Source organism: Giraffa tippelskirchi, chromosome 2, assembly GCF_054371585.1.
Source record: "Giraffa tippelskirchi isolate mGirTip1 chromosome 2, T2T-mGirTip1v1.2.pri, whole genome shotgun sequence".
NCBI lineage: Eukaryota > Metazoa > Chordata > Mammalia > Artiodactyla > Giraffidae > Giraffa > Giraffa tippelskirchi.
Genome location: NC_137276.1, coordinates 156,355,377 through 156,377,980, shown reverse-complemented (window position 1 = coordinate 156,377,980; position 22,604 = coordinate 156,355,377). Strand labels below are relative to the sequence as shown.

Genomic DNA, 22,604 nt, shown 5'->3' with positions numbered 1-22,604 from the left:
TAACTGAGCACCGGCTATGAGTCAGGTAGAGCCTTAAACATTTTCCAGGTATTAACACTCATAATCTTCAAAGCAACCTTGGAGGTAGGTACTACCTTTTACCTCCATTCAATAAGGAGATGAGGTAAAGGCACAGCAAAGAGCGAACACCACTTGCCCAAGCAAATAGATGAGCTGGCTTCACACTCCAGCAAAGAGACTCTGGCTAACGTGTTTGACCACCATGCTCTCCTGCTTCTGCAGAAGACTGAGCACATCCTGCAAAAAGGAAGAGGAAGGTGGTACTTTCTAGAACTTGGTAAAAAGAGGGACTTTTGCAAAAGGACCCAAGAAACAACAGCATACCGCTAAAGGAAACTTTAAGGATCAACAGCACATTCTATAAGTCACACTCACAGAAAGGTGACACTCTTGGGGTTTGAAAGGAGAAAACTAAAGCCACTTTAAAGCTGTAGCTCTAATTTACCTGACTTCCTCAAACTGGAACTTACTCATTCTTTGCTAAGAGCAGCGAGGCTGAACTTCTTTTTCCTTGCATTGTTATTTTATGAGTGAAAGAAATGGGGCTTTTACCTTGACTGCCAAAGTTAGAGATGCATTGTGATAACCTGGCCAGTATTTTCCTTCCAGAAAAGGCAAAAGGCCCTTTACTTTTAGCAAATGACTGCATGTGAGAAATCCAACTTAAATGATGAAGGAGAGCATCGTATGGCCAATTGTAATGATACTTAATTCTCAGACGAGGAATTATGTAGTAAACAACCTCTTGACTCTGTACAAAACATTTTTAATTTCATGCCCTGCTAATCACACAGCTGTTAAATTTCCCTTCCCATCAGTTGTAAAAAAATATAAATAGATAATAAAATAGATAATAATTGTAATAATAATTTAAGAAACAGTTGGGCCTCAAACAAAATTTGAGCCCTAATGAATTTTCTCATCTGGAATTAATAATGTAGTGGATGGTGAAATTGCCTGGATTCAGTTCATATAAACTTATATTACATGATTATAAGTATCAAAAATGTAAGGTTCTGAACATCACAACCTTCTAACGTGCAGAACACAGACTGTAAAGTCAATCTACATTGTATTCCTAGACAGGTCCAGCACCTGATGTCTCATTCCAACATATTTTAACAATATGTTTCCCTTCACTGTGACCTTATCTTCTCTCAGCCACAACCAGCACTATACGTCTTTAAGTACCACCTAGACTTAGTGTTACGAGCTTGGCGATCCAGAGCCTGGAGAGGAGAGAGAAATAAATCAATGTCTTCATGCTACAAAAGGGTCAATCTAATTGATACAGGGACATTTTTTAAAGGCTATTGTACTGTTGCAAACCAAAACAAGAGTGAGGATGGAAGGGGGTGTTACAATAGTTGGAGATCAAGGAAAAGAGGTTATCCAAAGGAGTATGATAATATGGTAGCGAGTGAGCCAACTTTGCAGGTGAGAGAGGTCAGTGACCAGGCAAAAAAATGCCAGCAGGAAGTGGCAAAAACGAATATCCTGTAAAGAAAGAAGGGACAGATATACTAACGGAAATAAAATAAGCACAGTCAAATGGACCAGAATACCAGTGGCGGATCTTCAGAATGGAAGATTTGTTTCTGTGCATCAATACTTTTCCCATAACCTTGGCTATAAAATACTATGGGAAAAGCCTAAGTACTAACATATTGTCTCTTTCTCTGGCTTGCTCCGATCTAAAGTCAGTTTGCTTAAATCCTTTCAGTTCTTCAAGGCGTGCTTAAAAACCACCTCCTTCAGGAGCCCCTCCCCAACTCACGCCCACTGAAACCCTGCTCTGGGTTCCCACAGCTGTACCTCTCCTTTGTCACCTAGTTTGTTTTGCTTTGTGAAACAGCTAGTTGTGCATGTGTCTGGGTTTCCCACTGGATTGGAAACTCCGTGAAAAAAGAAATTACACATCTAACCATATTTTTATTCTTCAATGTCTGATTTAGGCTTTGTATTGTAGACATGTAAGGGACACATATGCTATCTTAAGAAAACCTAGAAGAGGACACTTCCATTTTAGGTACTCTTGTTGTAGAAAACAGAAAGGTAAGGATTTATAAACTTACTCACTAGCAATCACTCTACAAACCCCTGTCAATGACAACCACTATGAATATTTCATCTCTTCTCAAGTTTACAATGAGAAGTTCAGAAAATGAACACAATTTTCATAATCACTATCATGGTCTACCTGAAGAAAAAGTTCAATATAAATGCACATTGCTTTTCCTGACCTGAGCACAAGCTTATAATTGTCAGTGTGAGAATCATTTCCAGGAACTGAAAAGAGCTTTCCTGAAATCTCAGCATCACTTAAGCCCCACCCTCCACTCCACATCTCATTAAAAACCAACAGCATTTCCTTCATGCCTCATCATTAATGATAAAGTGAATGAGTCAACTTTACAAAACAAACAAAACACCAACAATAATTTACTGTGAACACTGTTGCATTTTTTCTGCATTTTAAATATCCAGACTCTCAATTGATGTTTTCCATGAGTTTCTGCAGCAGGAAGAAATGGGATAATTATTTTAGAGATAAGAAAACTCAACTCTACAAAATGCGATTTGACCCTAAACACACAGCTTATAAGACGCAATAAGAAGATGTGAATTCGGGATTTGAGAGTCTCCATCAGGATTTGTGTTCATTTATACAATTTATACAATTGTCTTTCTTATCTAAAGTGTTTAAACAGACACAAGAAGTTGATAATGGAGCCCCAGAGACTTACATAAATGAGAAGTTACCTAATTCAGATAGGGTCTCTGATGGGTCCCCTTAGAATATGAGAGAAGGAAAGAAAAAGAGAAAGGAAGAAAGAAACCACTTTGGGTAAAGACAGTCAGTTAAATTTCCTGGAAAACAAGGGTCTTGAACTATACTTTAAAGGCACATTAATCAAAGTGAGCCCACAAACTGACAGTTTCAGAATCATCTAGGAGCTTATTAGAAATACAAATTCTCCCACACTGTGTTCTCAAACCTCCAGTATTATAACTCCTGAGGGTGAGATGCTTCAGGTGATTCCAAAGAGTGACAACTTTCAAAAGTGGTGCTTGAAAGTTAAGGTCAGACCAGAGAAAAGAAAAAAAAGGTAACAGGTACGTTCTGAAAAGAAATGCCTAAGTACTAACATACTATCTCTTCCCTTAAGTGAGGTAGTTTTACACAACTCCGAATACGGTATCCAATAGGAGTGGACACTCTACATTCCACTGCCTTTCTTTGTCTTTCAGACCAATGCAACATGTGAGAGTGAGCTAGGTACCTGGCCCTCTCCAGGGCTGGCTCACTGACTTGAAGGGTGGTTTCTTATAAAATGTTCACAAGGCAGCCTGCTAGGGGAGGTCCCATGGTTGCAAACCATCGCCCTCAGCCACATTCCATTTCAAGAACTAGAGCTCCTTCACTTCCTGCTTCTCACTCTTACTTTTTCAAAGGGGTTGCAGGTTCTCAAGGTTATCTTGAGCACAGCTTTCTTTCTAAATGACACATAACCTTTACTACAGGCCAGAGTGCTCTGTGCAACTTCTCCTTTCAGAATGGGACTTCAGGCTGCCCTGAGAGTGGATCTCCTTCTCCTCTCCGATGCATCTTGGACTGTGGACACAGATCAGCCCAGCTGGTGGGCTGGTGGTCTCTGAGAGTCTGTCTACTCACTGATGTTAACTAGGGATGCTCAAAGGGAGAAACCAAGTTCCAGAGTCAACTGCAAGCCAGCCGCTGTCCCACAGGGCTTCCTGAAAGATTTAACAAGCTAATGTACATTGTCAATGCCTAAGAGGGCGCCAGAGTATGCCACATTCTCCAGGCTTGTGGGGACCAATCTTTTCAGAGGGGTATCTCCTTGGACTAGTACTTATGGACCACACACAAGAAAGCAATGAGTCAAAGCATGATCTAGGTAAAGCAGTGTCATCTATTTGCCTAGAATCGACTTCCAGAGAGATGAAGATGGCAGTTACTGGTTATGGTTTTTCACCTTCCCATTCATTACCTTACTCTCCACGTCCTCCTCTTCCTCCACAAGCCCCTTCCCTTCCCTGTTCCTTAATGCACACTGTTTTGAAAAGAATCTGCTAAAACTAAACTCATCATGATGCAGTGAACTGATGCCTTCTTTTTCACCACCTTGCACATCGGTACTCTATTCCATTGTCCATTCTATTTGCTTAGAAAGCACCCCCCTTTATCAAAATCTCATTCATTCAAGGCCAACCCCAAGAATCCCTTAATCTCTTCCCCTTCACCCCAGTTAGAGGTGATCATTCTTTTTCTGCTCTGAATTTTCTCAGCAAGTTTCTACTTTCTATTTAAATTAAAGCTATTTTGTGCTGTCTCACATTCAGTAGTGGGTTCACCTTTCCCTAAAACTTTCAACCTACGTATCATCTTGTTTCAGCCTCCTAACATGCTGAGAAGAACAGGCCAGTATAATTGCATCAGTAGTACAGAGACAACATAGCTTAGTGATTAAGACAGCTGAAGTCAGACTACCTGAGTTCAAGTCCTGAGTTTTACCTTTCATGAACTATGACCTTGGGTATGTTGTGTAACATCTCTGGTTCTCAATTTTTCATTTGTGAAATGGTGGTAATAACAATACCTTTCTCAGAGGGTGGTTGTGAGGATTAAGTGAGTTAACAACGCAAAGTGCTCAGAATAATGCCTAACTCAGTAAGTATTTAGTAAAACTCCCAGAGAGTTTAGAAGTAGCCAGATCAGAATTTTCCAGATTAATATCATGATTGTTCCTCAATAAGGGCTATCTTTCAGTATTGCTCATTCATTCAGTAAATATTTACTGAGTTCATGGATGAGTCAGGAGTGACTCTAGGCAACTGGAAATTAGAGAAGAAGCATGACAAGGCTCTCAACTCTCGCTTTTTATGGTCCGGCAAGGAGACAAAGAAGAGAGGTGGAGGTAGCCCATGGAAAAGTAAAGGAAACAAATAAACAAGAGAGCCAATGTGCTGTTATTTTGCCTTGCCCTCATGTCATCCTCTCCATCCCATGAATATGTATTTTTATATTAGTCTATTTTAACCAAGACTACACACAAAACGGGGCTTCCTTGGTGGTTCAGCAGTAAAGAATCTGCCTGAAATACAAGAGACCTGGGTTCAGTCCCTGGGTTGGGACGATCCCCTAGAAGAGGACATGGCAACCCACTCCAGTACCCTTGCCTAGAGAATCCCACAGACAGAGGAGCCTGGCAGGCTGCAGTCCATACAGTCACACAGAGTCGGACACAACTGAAGTGACTCAGCAGCAGCAGCAACAACACACAAAATACTTCCTGTTCCATTGAAAACTGTATTTCTAGAGTTCAACATTGGTTTAGAGCAGTTTGCCTCATCTCACCAGATCCTTCAAGGAACAAGTCAGGAATCACTCCTGGGTTTTTTCTAATTATTCTAAACACTTATTTTGGGTCATCCCTTCCGCTAGCCCAATAAACCCAGGTGCATCCCCAGTGGCCGATATGTGACTTAATAAAAGAACATTCTGTCTTGGCACTCGCACTGTTTTTATGAATTCTGTTACCAAAGGGGCATGTCACCATAAGAAAGTATCATGATAGAACTGTAGATCTGACTATCCTCTTCCTTCACAATTTCAGATATTAGTAGAATTAAAACAATCCCACAATTTGATCCCTGAGGAAATTTGAAAACGATGCTTCTGAATGTCTAACAAAATAGACATTCACCCTTCTTCCCATTTTTAGGATGCTTTTATATCTATGAGATATATTTTTTCCAACTTGATTTTATTATGTTCACAGTTAAAGGCTTTTCTAAAGTCTTAGCCAAGTCCCTTGACCATTTGTCATTCTTTACAGTCTCTTCCTTGATTTGTAATGCACAACTTTTTACTTCCCTGCCACATCATTCTGGGGAATATACATATGCATATGCCCTGCACAGTGGATCAAGATGGTGGTGGTTGCAAGTGTATGGGGTGGAGGGAGGGAGGATAAACAATGAACTAAAATCTCAAGTTGTGGATGCCCACCCTCCTCCCCAAACTAGCTGAAATGTTCCAGTTTAAGGCATAACATTCACATCCTTGACCAGAAGCAGACAAAATACTTGCCAAAACTTCTTTATCTTCTTTTGTCTGTACTTGCTCTAAATAATAATTTTTGCTGACGTAAAAATCTGCTCAATTGGAAAGTAAGTTTACTAAGACCAAAATGATGCAAGATTAAAATCAGACCTCAGTTAGTGGCTCTTCCCTCAAATCTCACAATGGAGAAGGCTTTGCCATTGTAAGGACTTCCATGGAGGCTGCGTGGATGCATAGGCAGAACCTAAGGCCAGATGAGTCAAGATCTGCTGGTGCGACTGCCGTGTGATCTCTCAGGAAATGGGCCGCAGAACCAGAGAATGCCTACTCTAGATCACCTAGTAGAATGGCTGCCAACAGGTGGGCAGGTTGGTTTTTTAAGCAGCAGAACGTTTTATTTAGATGAAATAGTGCATGCTCAGTCACTCAGTCATGTCCGACTCTTTGTAACCTGATGGATTGCAGCCCATCAGGCTCCTCTGTCCAAGGGATTCTCCAGGCAAGAATACTGGAGTGGGTTGCCATTTCCTCTTCCAAAATGAAATATTATGTACAACCAAAAACAGATGTAAGATTGGGTTGCTCAGGTAGAAGGGCCCAGAGTCCTTACCACTTTCCCCGTACCCCATCATCTGAGGTCAAACACCCACCCAGAGCTCTGGACTCCTTGAAGGCGTGCATTTAAAAATTCACTGCTACTGCTAAGTCGCTTCAGTCGTGTCCGACTCTGTGCGACCCCATAGACGGCAGCCCACCAGGCTCCACTGTCCCTGGGATTCTCCAGGCAAGAATACTGGAGTGGGTTGCCATTTCCTTCTCCAGTGAATGAAAGGGAAAAGGAAAAGTGAAGTCGCTCAGCCGGGTCCGACTCTTAGCGACCCCATGGACTGTAGCGACCCCAGGGACTGTAGCCTACCAGGCTCCTCCGTCCATGGGATTTTCCAGGCAAGAGTACTTCACTAATCTAATCTAATTTCAATCTTAACAATTCTTCAGAGGAAGTTGAGACCCAAAGATTGAGTGTGATCCATGTATCTAGAACTAGTAAGAAGCATAGCCACACTTCAGAGAGAAACCATGCTGCCTCTTCCCAAATATATGGTATTTATGTTCTAGGATTCTGTTTTTTTATTAGGATGAAGAAGTTAGTATAATCAATGTGCCAAGCAAAATTCAAAAATGTACCCAAGGTCAAAGAGTAAGGACATCTAAATTATACCTTGCAAAACCCAACTTGGAGAAAAACAAAACAGCTATTCTATCAAGGTTTCATGTGATGGTTTTGCAGTGAAAACAACAAAATTACAGTAGGGGAATTTTTTTTTTTTTCTTCTAGCTTCTATACATAAATGTGTCAGGCACAAAATCAAGCTACTCTGAAATGATGTTAAATCCATTCAGCTGTAAGTAGAGGAAAACATAGCAGCATTTGTGTGAGGTGTGGGAGACACGTAACCCAAATGTGTTCCCTGGGTTAGTAACTTGAACTTGGAATTCACTGAAAAAGTGCGAGGAGCCTACAAGAAAGAGCACCAAGCAAAAAACATTGTGAGACACGTTTGATATAATAGTCATATGATTAACAAACTGTCACATCAAACTTTCCCGTAACGTGGGAACACTTTGACACTTCATATTTTTAAAACTGACATTTTGATTCATTACTGTAAATAGCACGTTGGGTTAAATATTGTGACAAGGAACAGATCATATATATATATGATTGTATATATATGTATATATATATAGTCACTCTATATATTATGTGTGTATATTTTTCCTAGCTGTGTAACATTTTAGAATATATGCAACCTTTTCTTACAGTGACAGTTTGGGCCAGTATGTAAACAGGCTATTGCACTACTTAACTATCCATTTTTCTTGCAAGTAGGCAGATGGATTTCAAAAGTAATTCCTCAGAAAGTCTATGAAGCAGAGGGATTTCTAAAGTAATAGAATGACTTCTACAGAAACTATGAATAACTCTACTGACTCCAGGCAAAAGATGTTACCAAAGTTGTTTTGATTTACTGCACTTGAGTTCACAAAATCATTATCACAAACATGTACAAAACATTTCTCTTATTGTCAAGGTGCTCCCAATCTACTTAAACAAAAAGACACACACATATGCAGTTCTAAAGCAAGGCAGATTGCTTCACATATGCAAGTGCTGCTTCTTTTTCTCCTTTCCTTTATTTACATAGTGTATATGCGCATTGCTTAAAATAAATAACATGTTTTCTAAGCCATTGTTCAGTGTAAACTGATTCAATCAAATTAAGCAAAGTATGGGCATCAGTGGGGGCTGAAGTAATTTGGAAAGTTTGAAAGAATACTCAGATTCCCAAGCCAAGCTTTCTTCACAAAGAAAATATACAGATACTATTTGGTTTCCATCTAACACCAAACCATACACTCTTCTGACTTTTCACTTTACCTACAGTTCTAAAACAAAAGATGAGTTATCCATCCCCCTAATCATCCACATTTTGATTTCAATTTTCTCTGGTAATTCCGAAGTTACTACGCATTTTCAAGTATAGACAACTTTATAAAAAGACTGAGCTAATCTCACACATACACACTACAGAAATAGATTCCAAGCATACTTGTTTTATGTATTCAACTTTCTCTCTGGACATTATATCATTATTATTCAACTCATTCTCCTCCTTAAACACCTGGAACATTAGACACAAAAGGAAACATGTGATCTATATATATCAAGATATTATGCTCACTACTGATAAGCTTTGTCTCTGTACTGCAATTTAAATTACACAACTGTGGTCTTCCGAAGCACATACGTAAAAAAGGAAGACGACTCCGCATTTATGCTTTTTTTCAGAAAGGATGCAGGGTGTTATCAGCCAAATGCATTCAAATCTGATGAGAGTTAGGAAAGCATTAAGTATACCATCTTATGAATATGGCAAATATTGAAAAATACCTGCAAAACATCGATACCAACCAAAACCTAGACTTCAGCTACAGCATCAAAAAATTCTTGCATCCTTCATTTGTAACCAAAAACAAGGTCTAATTTTGTTCACAGCTCAATTAGTCAATTCATTTAGGGCAGAAGGCCTTTTTCCTTCATATTCTGGATGTATCCAAATGTATTAAAAGTTCAAAGAGTATTACATACCATTTCAAAGTTTATTTCAAACTAAGCAAATTAAAGAATACAAAAATGTGTTATTTTTCCCTTGGCTTACAGGGAAAAAATTTTTAAAAAATCAGCCTGAGGTGGTCTAAAGCATAATAAGTCACTGTTTCAAATCCAAGAATTCATATTTACTTTTCTAAACTCTAAAGAGGTAGGTTATAGCCTTAAAAGGCTGGAATTCCTCAATGGAAGGGTGAACCACTGTCTATGGAACAATCACTCCTCCGTAAATACTGGGGAAGAGTAGAAGTAACATAACATTTTTGTTTTAATAAATTTATTTATTTTAGTTGGGGGCTAATTACTTTACAGTACTGTAGTGGTTTTTGCCATACATTGACATGAATCAGCCATGGGTTTACATGCGTTCCCCATCCTGAACCCCCCTCCCACCTCCCTTCCCATCCCATCCCTCTGGGTCATCCCAGTGCACCAGCCCTGAGCATTTGTCTCATGCATCAAACCTGGAATGGTGTGCTGTTTCACATATGATAATATACATGTTAAAATGCTATTCTCTCAGAACGTCCCACCCTCACCTTCTCCCTCAGAGTCCATAAGACTGTTCTATGCATCTGTGTCTCTTATTCTGTCTCGCATGTAGGGTTATCGTTACCATCTTTCAAATTCCATATATATGCATTAGTATACTGTATTGGTGTTTTTCTTTCTGGCTTACTTCACTCTGTGTAATGGGCTCCAGTTTCATCCATCTCAATAGAACTGATTCAAATGTATTCTTTTTAATGGCTGAGTAATATTCCATTGTGTATATGTACCACAGCTTCCTTATCCATTCGTCTGCTGATGGACATCTAGGTTGCTTCCATGTCCTGGCTATTATAAACATAACATTTTAAGATAGACAATCTAGAGGCAAATCAAATTTCACCATTTACTCTTTTAGTTGGAGCAGGTCACCTGTATTTTATTTCTTCACTGTTAAACGAGAATAATACTTGACAGTATACTGAATTTCATGAAGGTTAACTAATAAATCTCACTGACTCTAAACTGATGAGATGATTATTCCCCCAAATCTTTATTTGGCAATGTCTACCATCTGTTGGGCTTCCTGGTGGCTCAGACGGTAAAAAATTCACCTGTAATGCAGGAGACCCGGGTTCGATTCCTGGGTTAGGAAGGTCCCCTGGAGAAGGGAATGGCTACCCACTCCATCAATTAATAAAAATGTTGAGGCCATCTAAATTCAACTAAGTTCAACTCAACAAAAACTTACTGGATCCTCATCATATGTGATTTAGGTCTCTGCCAGGTGTCATGACTGGAGGGAGGGAGGCTTGGAGGGTAGAGGAGAAGGGAGAAGGGAGGAGGGTCCATCTGACTCACAGTTTCTGTCTCCTGAGATCCTGCTATCATGTGAAGAAAACAGCATTTCACATATGAACTCTCTAAAGAATACTCAACACTGTATAATAAAGTATCCCAAAGAGGGTGGTGCTGACAATGGCTTTTAATGGTAGTGTTTTGTGAAGTCTAATATGAGGTTAGGAAAGGGTTTGGAGCAACAGAGAACATGACCTTGTTATTCCCCTGCTTCTGTAAGCATCTATTTCTCAGTGGACCAACCTGTGGAACCTAATAGAAAAGAGTCTCTTCGAATGGGCTGAGGGGTACCTAGGGCATTTACTCTGGCCTCTGTCACCCCCACACTATTTGTAACCCTCTCTTTTCCTCAGTCCCCCCTCTGCACTGAGCTTCCCCCTCTCTCTTCACTCCCTCTGCCCATTCCTAGGGACATCGATGTCCCCAGGCCTGTCCCCTCTCCACCCACAGCCATCAGGGCTGAAAAGGGCCCTCAGGCAGGGGAAAAAGTGGCACAATTGGAACATTACAGAATCTGGAGACCCAAGTTCCTGTCTCAGCCTTGTCCCTACTTCACTCTGCGACCTTGAACGTGTCCCTTTCACTCAATGGGCTCAGTATCCTCCTCATCAAAGGACACTAGAGGACATTTAACAGCCTTTCTTGTTCCTAACCGTTCAAAGTCTGTGTCCTGACCTACAGCTTCCAACAGTTTCCAAGTCACAACTGGGGGCCCACCAGCTCCAGGGCTCCTGGAGGGGCTCTGACATGACCACATCAACGGTTTCTATTGTGGGGAAGGTCAGGGACTCCTTCAGAAAATAGCTGATCTAAACAGAGCCCAGGGAGTGTCATGGCAACACTGCTCACAAGCTGCCAGAGGTAGGGAGGAAAAGCAGCCAAGATGCATGTGCAGCTGCCACATTTCAGAGCAGCACTCAAACCTCGTTAATATCATCTTGCCTAATACCGAGCTGCATAGATCAGAAGCTATTTTTACTGTGTATTTAACAGATTTGTGTCCTGTCTTCCCCGCCAGCATTTTACAGTCCAGTCCAGGGGAGTCTGCCATTGGAGAGCCTTTGGGACGTGAGGCCACCCAGGGTTAATTCAGGAGATGGAGGGAGCAGGGTGAAAAAGAATGAATAGGAGTGATAGAAAAACAGACTCAGTGGGGCTGGAGGCCAAGGGAGAGGCAGGAGTAAGATGTAACCAGAACAAGTACAATCCAACACTACCAACCCCCAAGTGAGAGGTAGGCAAGTCTCATCCCTCCAAAGACTCGGGGATGCGTGTGTAGAGGAGAGGAGAGAGAGCTGAATCCTCTCTTATATTCCAGGGAACACAGGTCTTCCCACCACAATTCTGATCGTTGTCCCCCATCAGTTACCCTTAGAACAGCTGAGAGTGAGAAAAGCCCTCTGCCCATCAGGCAAAACTCTATCCACTACCATGCACTCTTTGGTGTTTACAGCAAAGGGCTTTGGTTAAATGTCCTGTTTACAACCTGTCTCCCACATGCAGGGGGTGGGGGAAGTCTAGCTTATGATGACTGACTAAACCAAACGATGTGAAAGCACCCGCCATGGGCCTGTCATGTAGTACATCACAGGAGACAACGGTTAAGCGTCTGCTCGCTTCCATCTGGTTCATACGGCAGCAGACTCATGTGTACCACCTTTACTCCCAAAGTTTTCCATAGAAAGAAGGAACCTGGCCAACACTTGAAGGGTGAGCAGGAGCTCAGGCCCCAACCACCCCTCTCCTGCTTTATCAGACGAGCGTACCACTCTCAGACCCACCACTCACTGGGCAGGTACAGCAGGCGAAGCCATTTCTTCCCTGGGGCAGAGCTCAACTAGACAGTGAATTTTTAAATTCCTCTCCCATTCTGAAATTTTATAAATCTCTAAGTGTCATATCCATCTCAAAAACAAGCACCAAGCAGAGGGGAAAACAGTTGAAGAACACAGTTGTGTGTTTCTTTATCAAGAATGATATGGGCAGTGCTGTGCCAGAAGTGAAAGGGAATTCAGAGAAGCAGAACATAGTCCTTAGATTCAGAATCCTCATAATACATGTATAGGGGGTGGGAGATAAGAGGAAACATTAAAAGGTGGCAGTACAAAATAAAACAAAGTCCAACACTAACTGAGCCAAAGGGTGGAGAGAGAAGGTTCCCCTAGGAGGAGGAATGTGTGCTGGTTGTTCAGGCAGGAAAGCAAAGCCCACACAGGCAAAATGGAAGAAGGGAGCATTTTATAAGAGTGGATGGTCTCCAGTGGAAGGGTCAAAAGGTATGTAAAATGGTGAAATACCTTATTTGTTTTATTTGCAGATTATTTTAAAATTCTGTGTTTCACACATTAAAGGCTAGAATAATAATGGTCATCCCAACTACTCATCATTTTAATGCCCTGTGGGGTCACAGAAAGAGTAATGAAGTCAGAAACAAGACACATGGGTTCTGGGCCCTGCTCCATCACCACTATGAGTGACCAGGCTTTAGCTAAATGTTTATCTGGCTTTAGGATGGGAGATGCGGTAGAATTCCAATTGCAAGTCTTGAGGCTTCTTGAAAACCAAATTGTCCAAAGGGTATGCTCTGCAGATGAGGAGACAGAGGTTTACCAGAAAAGAAGTGCTTTCTCTCAGCTACACATTTCTGTCACCTGTGCCCAGTTCTCTGGGCAGAGATGGTATTCACCTGCTTCTGGGGACTTGCCTCAAGCTGCTTCTTGCCTGCCAGAGCATCCCTCTGAAGCCCCTGTAATATCCCATCAAAGTCCACTCGATCATCCTTCAAAGCCAATTCCAGCCCCTGGTTTTATAAGAAACCTCCTGTAGAAAGAACTCCCATATTCTCTCACTCACAAAGTCTCATCACTGAGACCACACATCACACTGAGTCCTGGCTGGTCCTGCATCAAGTTCATCTCCACACACCTGCCACTTCCCTCCTTCCATGTCTTAGTGAGCCACCTTTCTCCATAGGTGGTAAGTAAATGCTGCCTAAGTCAGGTTGATCTGCACCTCGGTTTTCTGACTCTCAGCCAAGTACTTTCTCAAACATAGCATGCTGCCTCTAACTGTCACAAGCCTGGATCACCAGAGTGGTCAAAAAGAGTTTCAACCACCTCCCAATCCATCAAGCCATTTACCAGATCCACAAACACACAGCAAGAGAGAAGAGCCATAAAGAAAACGAGAGGAGGAGCAAAGGGTACAGACTACGATGATAAACAGCCCTGAGCGGACCTGCACTTGAATCACCATTCTGGTTTTACAAGGAGAAATCTGCAGTGCAGATACTCAGTAGGGGGCCCAGAGGTCTCACAGATGGTCCTCAGTGGAGCAAGGAGGTCCAAAGATGCTATGGTAAACCATCGGGTGAACAAAGTCTCTATACCCAACCATCAGCTGGGCAGGTGCTTTCGGGCCACTGTAGAGAAAGAGAAACATCTGGAAAGGAGGAGCATGGCAGCCCCCTGATGGTAAAGGTTTTATACTGAATGACACTCCACCAGTAATATCAGAGTGAAAACACGGCAGAAAGATTTATGAGGCTGAGCTGTGTAACTCCAGAGGCAACCCAAGGCACACATCAGATGGGAATTTTAAATAATCCCTCCAAACACACAAGGACTCAGATGCCAGCGCACGCAGGGATGGCCCCAGCCAGACAGCAAAGGCATACTGGCACCGCCAGAATTCGTCCATTCACCAATATGCTTCCCGAAAAACACCCATATGCTTTCTTTTAGCTTCCATATGCTTTTTTAGCAAGGAAACTAAAATATTTCATTAGTTTTGAGTAATTAATAATTACTTATTTCACAATAGTCTCCCTCATTAAAAAATGAAAATAACTGATTAAGCTGCAGGATCCTGGCTTTCAACTCAAGCTTTTTTCTTTTTTCTTTTTGTTAAATTCCTCCCCTCTAGGAATTGAGTAATAGAGTAAAACAGCCAGTGTGGAAATACTGGCACTATGGGGAATGGAGAGTTATGGTCCACACAGCCCGGCATTCCTCTTGACTGAGGCATGGTGGTGTAATGAAAAGAACACAGACTTTAGGAGTCCAAAGCCTGGGATCCAATCCCAGTTTGACCCCTGGTGAATAGTACTTCTGGGGAAATGAAGGGCGTTGAAAAGATAAAGCCTGCTGGATTCCTGCAACCCGGCCTTCCACTACTCCCAGGGAGCTGCTTGACAAGGGCTCCCTCCTGTCTCTCCAGGCGTGGGGAAGGCATGCCTCGGAATACTGGTTCCAACCCTGTCAATGTCAGCAGAGGCCTGTGGCCAACAGACTCAGAATTGGTCTCCAGTGGAAAAAATGCTTCGCAAACTCTAATGAGCCTAGAACAACCTGGGAAATCTTTTTAAAATGCAGATTCTGATCAGGAGGTCTGGAATGAGACCTGAGGTCTGCATTTCTAAGGAGCTCCCAGGTGATGCTGACATTCCTGGTCTTCAGACCAAATTCTGAGAAGCAACGATCTGAAAAGTATCAAAACAAGTTGGGAAGTAGAATCTGTAGAAGAAGAATAGGATACATGTACCTGTCCCCACCCCAGTATTCTTGCCTGGAGAATCCCATGGACAGAGGAGCCTGATGGGCTACAGTCCACAGGGTCAAACGGAGTCGACATGACTGAAGTGACTTAGCACACATGCGCGCCTATCTCCTTGGCTGTGATAAGGACTGTTAAGCACATGTGAGATAACACCTCAGTGTGGTGTACAGCACAATGGTATTTCACTTATCCCCACAACAGTTCTGCCAATAGGGTGTGATTTTCATTTTACAGACAACAAAACTGAGACCCAAAGAAATCAAGTTATGCTTCCAAGGCTATGTAGTTAATAACACTGAATTCCCAATCCAGTGTCAAGTGGGGGCATGAGCCAATGGAAGACAGGAAATTTAAGGCGCTATTACTGGAGAGCGCTGGTATGAAGTCTGGTTCTCGCTCTGCTATCAACCCGCTGCTGCCCCTCCTCCGGGCCTCATCTTCCCACCCGAAGGTGTTGCCTCTGACAATCTCCAAGGCCTCTTCCATGTTTAACACCAGCCTTCATTCTCAGGGCTCCCACACAGACTCACAGTGGGTCACCAGGCACTGAGATTAGCTTCACACATGTGGCAGTCATTACATCTTGGCACGATTCAAATTCTCGCTGCTCACATCTGCATTTGTGCTGATCTGTGCATGGCCAGAAGTCTATCTCTGGTAAAAATCCCACGCTCAATATAACAGGGAGAAAACAACAAACGGATTCCCCAAAGCATTGAAATTCCAATTCAGTTGATAATGTGCAGTGCGATCAGGGCTCTATGACTCTATAATCACCACCTCCTCCTGCACTCACTTACAAAACTGGTGACTCTCAGACCACTAGCCTGATCGAAGTATGCAAGAAAAGAGAAAACATGAGTTATTTATAATGCAATTTAGACAACTGCCCAACTTTTCTTATCCTGCCTTAGGATACCAGAAGAGCATTTAATTAATGAATTATCATATAAAAGATTCAGGATATATGAGCTTGTCCCTCTTTAAACTCCCAGAGCACACATTCACTTTACTCCTCAGGGGCCCACTGACTACTTTTTACTAGGAATTTCTATAGTTTATAGAATAGTTTCATTGTCCCTATTCACATTCATTGTTATCTCTTGTGTGTGTGCATGCTAAGTCACTTCAGTCACGTCCAACTCTTTGCGACCCTGTGAACCCTAGCCTGCTAGGCTTCTCTGTCCATAGGATTCTCCAGGCAAGAATACTGAGTAGGTTGCCATGCCCTTCTCCAGGGGATCTTCCCAACCCAGGGATGGAACCCACATCTCTTATGTCTCCTGCAGTGGCAGGCAGGTTCCTCACCACTAGTGCCACCTGGGAAGCCTGTTATCTCTAGATGCAGTCACATATTTTCAACCAGATCTAGATTTGATTCCAGACTTTGCATTCATTTGCTATATGACATTAGGCAAATTACTCAGCCTCTCTGGGCTCAGTTTCCACATATTAAAAGTGGGGAAAATATTTTTTTATTTTATGAGATTCAGTGAAATGATGTATTAAAATTGATAGCAATTAGCAGATTCTGGGTTAAACGTACATTTGAGTGATAGAGTGACTAAATGAATAAAGCAAGCAGAGTAAGAGTTTGAATATTAAAACATCACTCAACAGTTTGAAACATATAAATGCCCAGAGTCACACTCATAAATGAGTCTGACACTCAGAGCAAAACAATAGGTGAACTGTGGGAGACATCCAACAGCAAAGGAAATGTGTGTTATCAAAATGTCACCTCAGACTTCCCACACTGAAAAACATCTTTTGTTTAACCTAGAACCTAGGTATGGCCTTTAGAGAGTTTACAAACCTCATGAAATTGTAGACGACATTCTATACAGATGTGTATTTTCTAACTATTTCATAGATTCCAGATATTTCATGATCCTCTCCCTTACCACTAAACACACACACACAAATTAACAATGACTGCCTTAGGCAAGTCCCTTGACAGAGGGATCTGCCAATGGAGAGAGAAAAAGTTTACTTAATAAAACAAGGCTGAAAGATACGAGCATGAGGTTTAGAAAGTATGGGCGGTAGAAGTATTCATCATGAGCACTCCAAACCAGAGAAAGGAGCTCTTAATCTAAGACTGAGCTTGGCTAAAATCTTGCTACAGGACCTTAGGCAAGTCAGAGACTCAGGATCAAGATTCTGGGAACCTTTGACATACTCTATTTCATCCTCCTCCTCCTCTTTCCATCTCATAGATGGAGAAACTGAGGTGCAGAGGAAGGAAGGGCATGCCTTCACCAAAGTCACAGCAAATAAGGTAAAGCCAGGATTTGAACCTCAGATCCAGTAAAATGATTTCCACGCTCTGTACATCAGTATTATGAAGTACAAGGTAAGTGTTTAGACCCAGTTGCCTCTAAGTTATCTTCCAGCTGATGGATAATTATTGCTCTCTTCTCTGGACCTGGAAATCTCATGAAAACATTAGTTTGGTTTTGGCAAAGATCATTCCAGCTGCTCCTCAGTCCCAGCCCAGTCCCACAAGAACAAGGCAGAAAGAAGGTCTGAAAGGATGAGAGATGCTGCTATTAATCTTATGTAGCACAGCAACTGGGAACCACAGGCCTTGAACTAGATTTCACTGTGTTGGCTATTACTCTCCTGTCCTCCTGCATATTAATCCTGCATCTGTCTTCTCTTTATTAATGTTCCCAGCTATGCACAGTACACATCCAGTTAGGAACTCATCCTTAGCTTCCTACAAATCATTGGATTAGAAAAGGACAGGAGGAAACAGTGGTGATGTCAGGGTCAAGAAGAACTGCAAGGGGACCACAGACTCCTAACAAACACAGAGAGCAGAGGCAGCCAGAATCCTCTATGCCATGCTTCACGGAATGAACAAAAAAGTATGCCATCCACATATTTGAAGGGCATCTCACATCCCTGAGTTGGCAATGCAATTGGTTTTGCCTGAAAGATAATGTCCTTTTAAATGTTGGGAAGAGAAAGGACATTTCACAAATCTCTTTCCTCTCCTAAAACAGCAACTAAGGAGTCAGAAGAAAGGATTATAGCCCAGAACCTGCCACTAATACCTTAGACAAATCAGATTCCCTCCCTGAGCCCAAAATCGCCATCTCTGAAATGAAAGCATTTGGCTAAATTGGTTCTTTTTGTATTTTTATTATTGGAGTATAGTTGCTTTACAATGTTGTGTTACTTTCTATTGTACAGCAAAGCAAATCAGTTCCACATATACATACAGCCCCTCTTTTTTAGATATCCTTCTCACTTAGAGCAATGAGTAGAGCTGTTATGCTGAACAGTAGGTTCTCATTAGAAATCTATTCTACACATAGTACTGTATATATGTCAATCCTAACCTCCCAATTCATCCCACCCCATCTCCCCCACTTGGTATCTGCATGTCTGTTCTCGACATCTGTGTCTCTATTTCTTCTTCGCAAATAAATTCATCTGTAAAATTTTATCTAGAATGGTTCTCACTGCCCCCTCTGTCTTTGATATTCTGACCTCTCCTTACAGGTTACTAACTCAATCCCAGAAAAGTGAAACAACAGAAGAGGAACCGCTTTATAGGGCTAGTTGAGAAGTTTACTAGAGCCTCTAAAACTGAGACCGAGATTATGGAGCAGAAAAACATAGAGGAAAATGGACTTTTTTGATTTCTAACTAGAAAATGAATGTTGCTAGGGTCAGTTCAGTTCAGTCGCTCAGTCGTGTCCGACTCTTTGCGACCCCATGAACCGCAGCACGCCAGGCCTCCCTGTCCATCACCAACTCCCTAGGTCCACCCAAACCCATGTCCGTCGAGTCGGTGATGCCATCCAGCCATCTCACCCTCTGTCGTCCCCTTCTTCTCCTGCCCTCAATCTTTCCCAGCATCAGGGTCTTTTCCAATAAGTGAGCTCTTCGCATCAGGTGGCCAAAGTATTGGAGTTTCAGCTTCAACATCAGTCCTTCCAATGAACACCCAGGACTGATCTCCTTTAGGATGGACTGCTTGGATCTCCTTGCAGTCCAAGGGACTCTCAAGAGTCTTCTCCAACACCACAGTTCAAAAGCATCAATTCTGCGGCATTTAGCTTTCTTCACCGTCCAACTCTCACATCCATACATGACCACTGGAAAAACCATAGCCTTGACTAGACAGACCTTTGTTGACAAAGTAATGTCTCTGCTTTTGAATATGCTATCTAGGTTGGTCATAACTTTCCTTCCAAGGAGTAAGCGTCTTTCAATTTCATGGCTGCAGTCACCATCTGCAGTGATTTTGGAGCCCAGAAAAATAAAGTCAGCCACTGTTTCCACTGTTTCCCCATCTATCTACCATGAAGTGATGGAACCGGATGCCATGATCTGAGTTTTCTGAATGTTGAGCTTTAAGCCAACTTTTTCACTCTCCACTCTCACTTTCATCAAGAGGCTCTTTAGTTCTTCTTCACCTTCTGCCATAAGGGTGGTGTCATCTGCATATCTGAGGTTATTGATATTTCCCCTGGCAATCTTGATTCCAGCTTGTGCTTCATCCAGCCCAGCATTTCTCATGATGTACTCTGCATATAAGTTAAATAAGCAAAGTGACAATATACAGCCTTGTCGTACTCCTTTTCCTATTTGGAACCAGTCTGTTGTTTCATGTCCAGTTCTAACTGTTGCTTCCTGATCTGCATACAGGTTTCTCAAGAGACAGGTCAGGTGGTCTGGTATTCCCATCTCTTTCAGAATTTTCCACAGTTTACTGTGATCCACACAATCAAAGGCTTTGGCATAGTCAAGCAGAAATAGATCTTTTTCTGGAACTCTCTTGCTTTTTCGATGATCCAGTGGATGTTGGCAATTTGATCTCTGGTTCCTCTGCCTTTTCTAAAACCAGCTTGAACGTCTGGAAGTTCACAGTTCACATATTGCTGAAGCCTGGCTTGGAGAATTTTAAGCATTACTTTACTAGCGTGTGAGATGAGTGCAATTGTGTGGTAGTTTGAACATTCTTTGGCAGTGCCTTGCTTTGAGATTGGAATGAAAACTGACCTTTTCCAATCCTGTGGCCACTGCTGAGTCTTCCAGATTTGCTGGCATATTGAGTGCAGCACTTTCACAGCCTCATCTTTTAGTATTTGAAATAGCTCAACTGGAATTCCATCACCTCCACTAGCTTTGTTCGTAGAGATGCTTCCTAAGGCCCACTTGACTTCATATTCCAGGATGTCTGGCTCTGGGTGAGTGATCACACCATTGTGACTATCTGGGTCGTGAAGATCTTTTTTGTACAGTTTTTTGTGTATTCTTGCCACCTCTTCTTAATATCTTCTTCTTCTGTTAGGTTCATACCATTTCTGTCCTTTATTGAGCCCATCTTTGCATGAAATGTTCCCTTGGTATCTCTAATTTTCTTGAAGAGATCTCTAGTCTTTCCCATTCTATTGTTTTCCTCTATTTCTCTGCAGTTGCTAGGGTAGACACAACCAATGCATAAATGTTCAATCATAGCCCAATCTAAACTTCAAATCATTAACTGCCTTTCAGGTATGTAGAAGAATTAAAAGCTAAAAAAACAACAATTTTCACACTAGATTCTCTATGACTTTGGAAAAGTAGCAGCAGGAGGAAGAAAGAACTGACCAAGAAATAAAATGATAGCAATTAATATTAGGACATTTGACTAGAAATGAGACCATGACCAACTGGTCTAACTCTATCTATTGTCAGATGCTGAAATAGACCCCACAGACGGAAAATGACTTTCCCAAGGCGACACAGTCAGAGCTGGGAGTAGAAATAGATTCTCATGACTCCTGGTTCACAGAACATAACCCATAATGCATTACTTCACTCCTGCAAACAATGAGATTCTATTCAGGTAACTAAGAACATAATTTCACTTATAACTACTGTCTCTAACTCCACCTGAAATAACAATAACTGATTTATTTGATTTAAGGCAGACTAGAGCTCTTTCCATCAAATTATAATAACCAATTCACTCTAGCAATAGAGGCAAGTCTGTGAGAATTAATTGGGCATTATTCATCCTCGCTAATGAATCACCCCATGGAAAACAAGGATAATCAACAGTCTACTAAAGGCCAGAAGCTTGTTCTTACTCAAGTAAGACCTTCCCTGTTAAAGAACATTGGGTATCAGCTCTAAATAGTAAACAGGGTATACAGTTTCAGATTCCATGAAGTACAGCTCTAAATAGATTTGGTTTGGAAGTGGGACAGGGAACACACCACAGTTAGTGGATCAACATTGAAAGCCGAGAAAAACAATGATTACACTCATTAAGTGGGTACCTGTTGACACAGCTACCGTCAAGCCTAATTATTTATTTAAACTGTTATTCTTTCTTCATTACTGACACTGACATCAATTATTACCATAAGATTATTTTAAATTTCTGTAGTATGCTCTCAGAATATTTACTTCTCTATCATCCAAAGGCTATTTGAGAAGTTTTTATCCTTTCCTCACCAAATCCACTTAAATAATTTAAAAATATAGATGAATAGATAGATAGATAATAGATGACTGATAATAGATAGATGATAGATAATACATAGATGATAGATAGATATATAGGAAATTCCTTTCTCAAGAGCAATTTTTCATAACCTTCCAGCCTTGCTTAAACTCTTCTTTGTACATTAAAATGTGTTTCAGTGGGGAAGCAGGGGCATAGTTAACCAGTTTTCAAAAAGTATTTTATTAATATTTAACAATTTGCATTTGGAGAAAAGTTAATATAAAAACTGTAGCTTCTAAATGAACAAACAGATCTCTGCCTAACAGAGTTACCAAAAATTATGCTATCACCTGTCTACAGTACATTCTTTTCTGATGTGTTATCCCAGAAAATACATGAAGTACATAAGAAAGGATTTTTTTGCAGGGGCATTTTATGGGCTAGAGAGGAACAAAAAGATGGGCATGAGCCATTCCTATATTTTTAGGTACCATCTTTTTTTTTCTTTTTTTAGTAACTCTTCTTGTAGAAACGAGTATAAAATCTAAACACCACAAATAGCGTATAGGTCTGAGCTGCTCGTAGAAGAGTTTCACAGTCTATATGTTCCCTCACTGGCCTTGCTCATACATGATCTCTTCTTATTCAATGTATATGATGAGTGTTAGCTTTGAAAACAATATAAATATGACACCAAAATTTTCACTCATTTCTAAATTGCAACTCCTGCAAATATGAGGCAGTACCAACAAACCTCAATTTGCTCAAAGGCCTGTGTAATTAAAATTATGTTTAAATTACTATATATATAAAATAGATAACTAATAAGGACCTACTGTATAGCACAGGGAATTCTACTCAGCACTCTGCAATGGCCTATATAGTAAGAGAATCTAAAAAAGAACAGATATATGTGTATGTATAATTTATTCACTTGGGTGTACACTTGAAACGAACAGAACATT

The 22,604-nt window shown here is 41.3% G+C and overlaps 1 protein-coding gene and 1 long non-coding RNA gene across 20 annotated transcripts in view; one reads left to right on the top strand and one right to left on the bottom strand.

The window, feature by feature from the left end:
* Positions 1 to 22,604, bottom strand: part of LPP (LIM domain containing preferred translocation partner in lipoma) — a 728,299-nt gene that overhangs the window by 528,697 nt on the left and 176,998 nt on the right. The window lies entirely within an intron of this gene.
* LOC145524477 (uncharacterized) lies at positions 7,431 to 22,006 on the top strand. The gene is made up of 2 exons (XR_014067567.1): positions 7,431 to 15,184; positions 16,377 to 22,006. It is a non-coding gene; the product is annotated as an uncharacterized LOC145524477 (long non-coding RNA).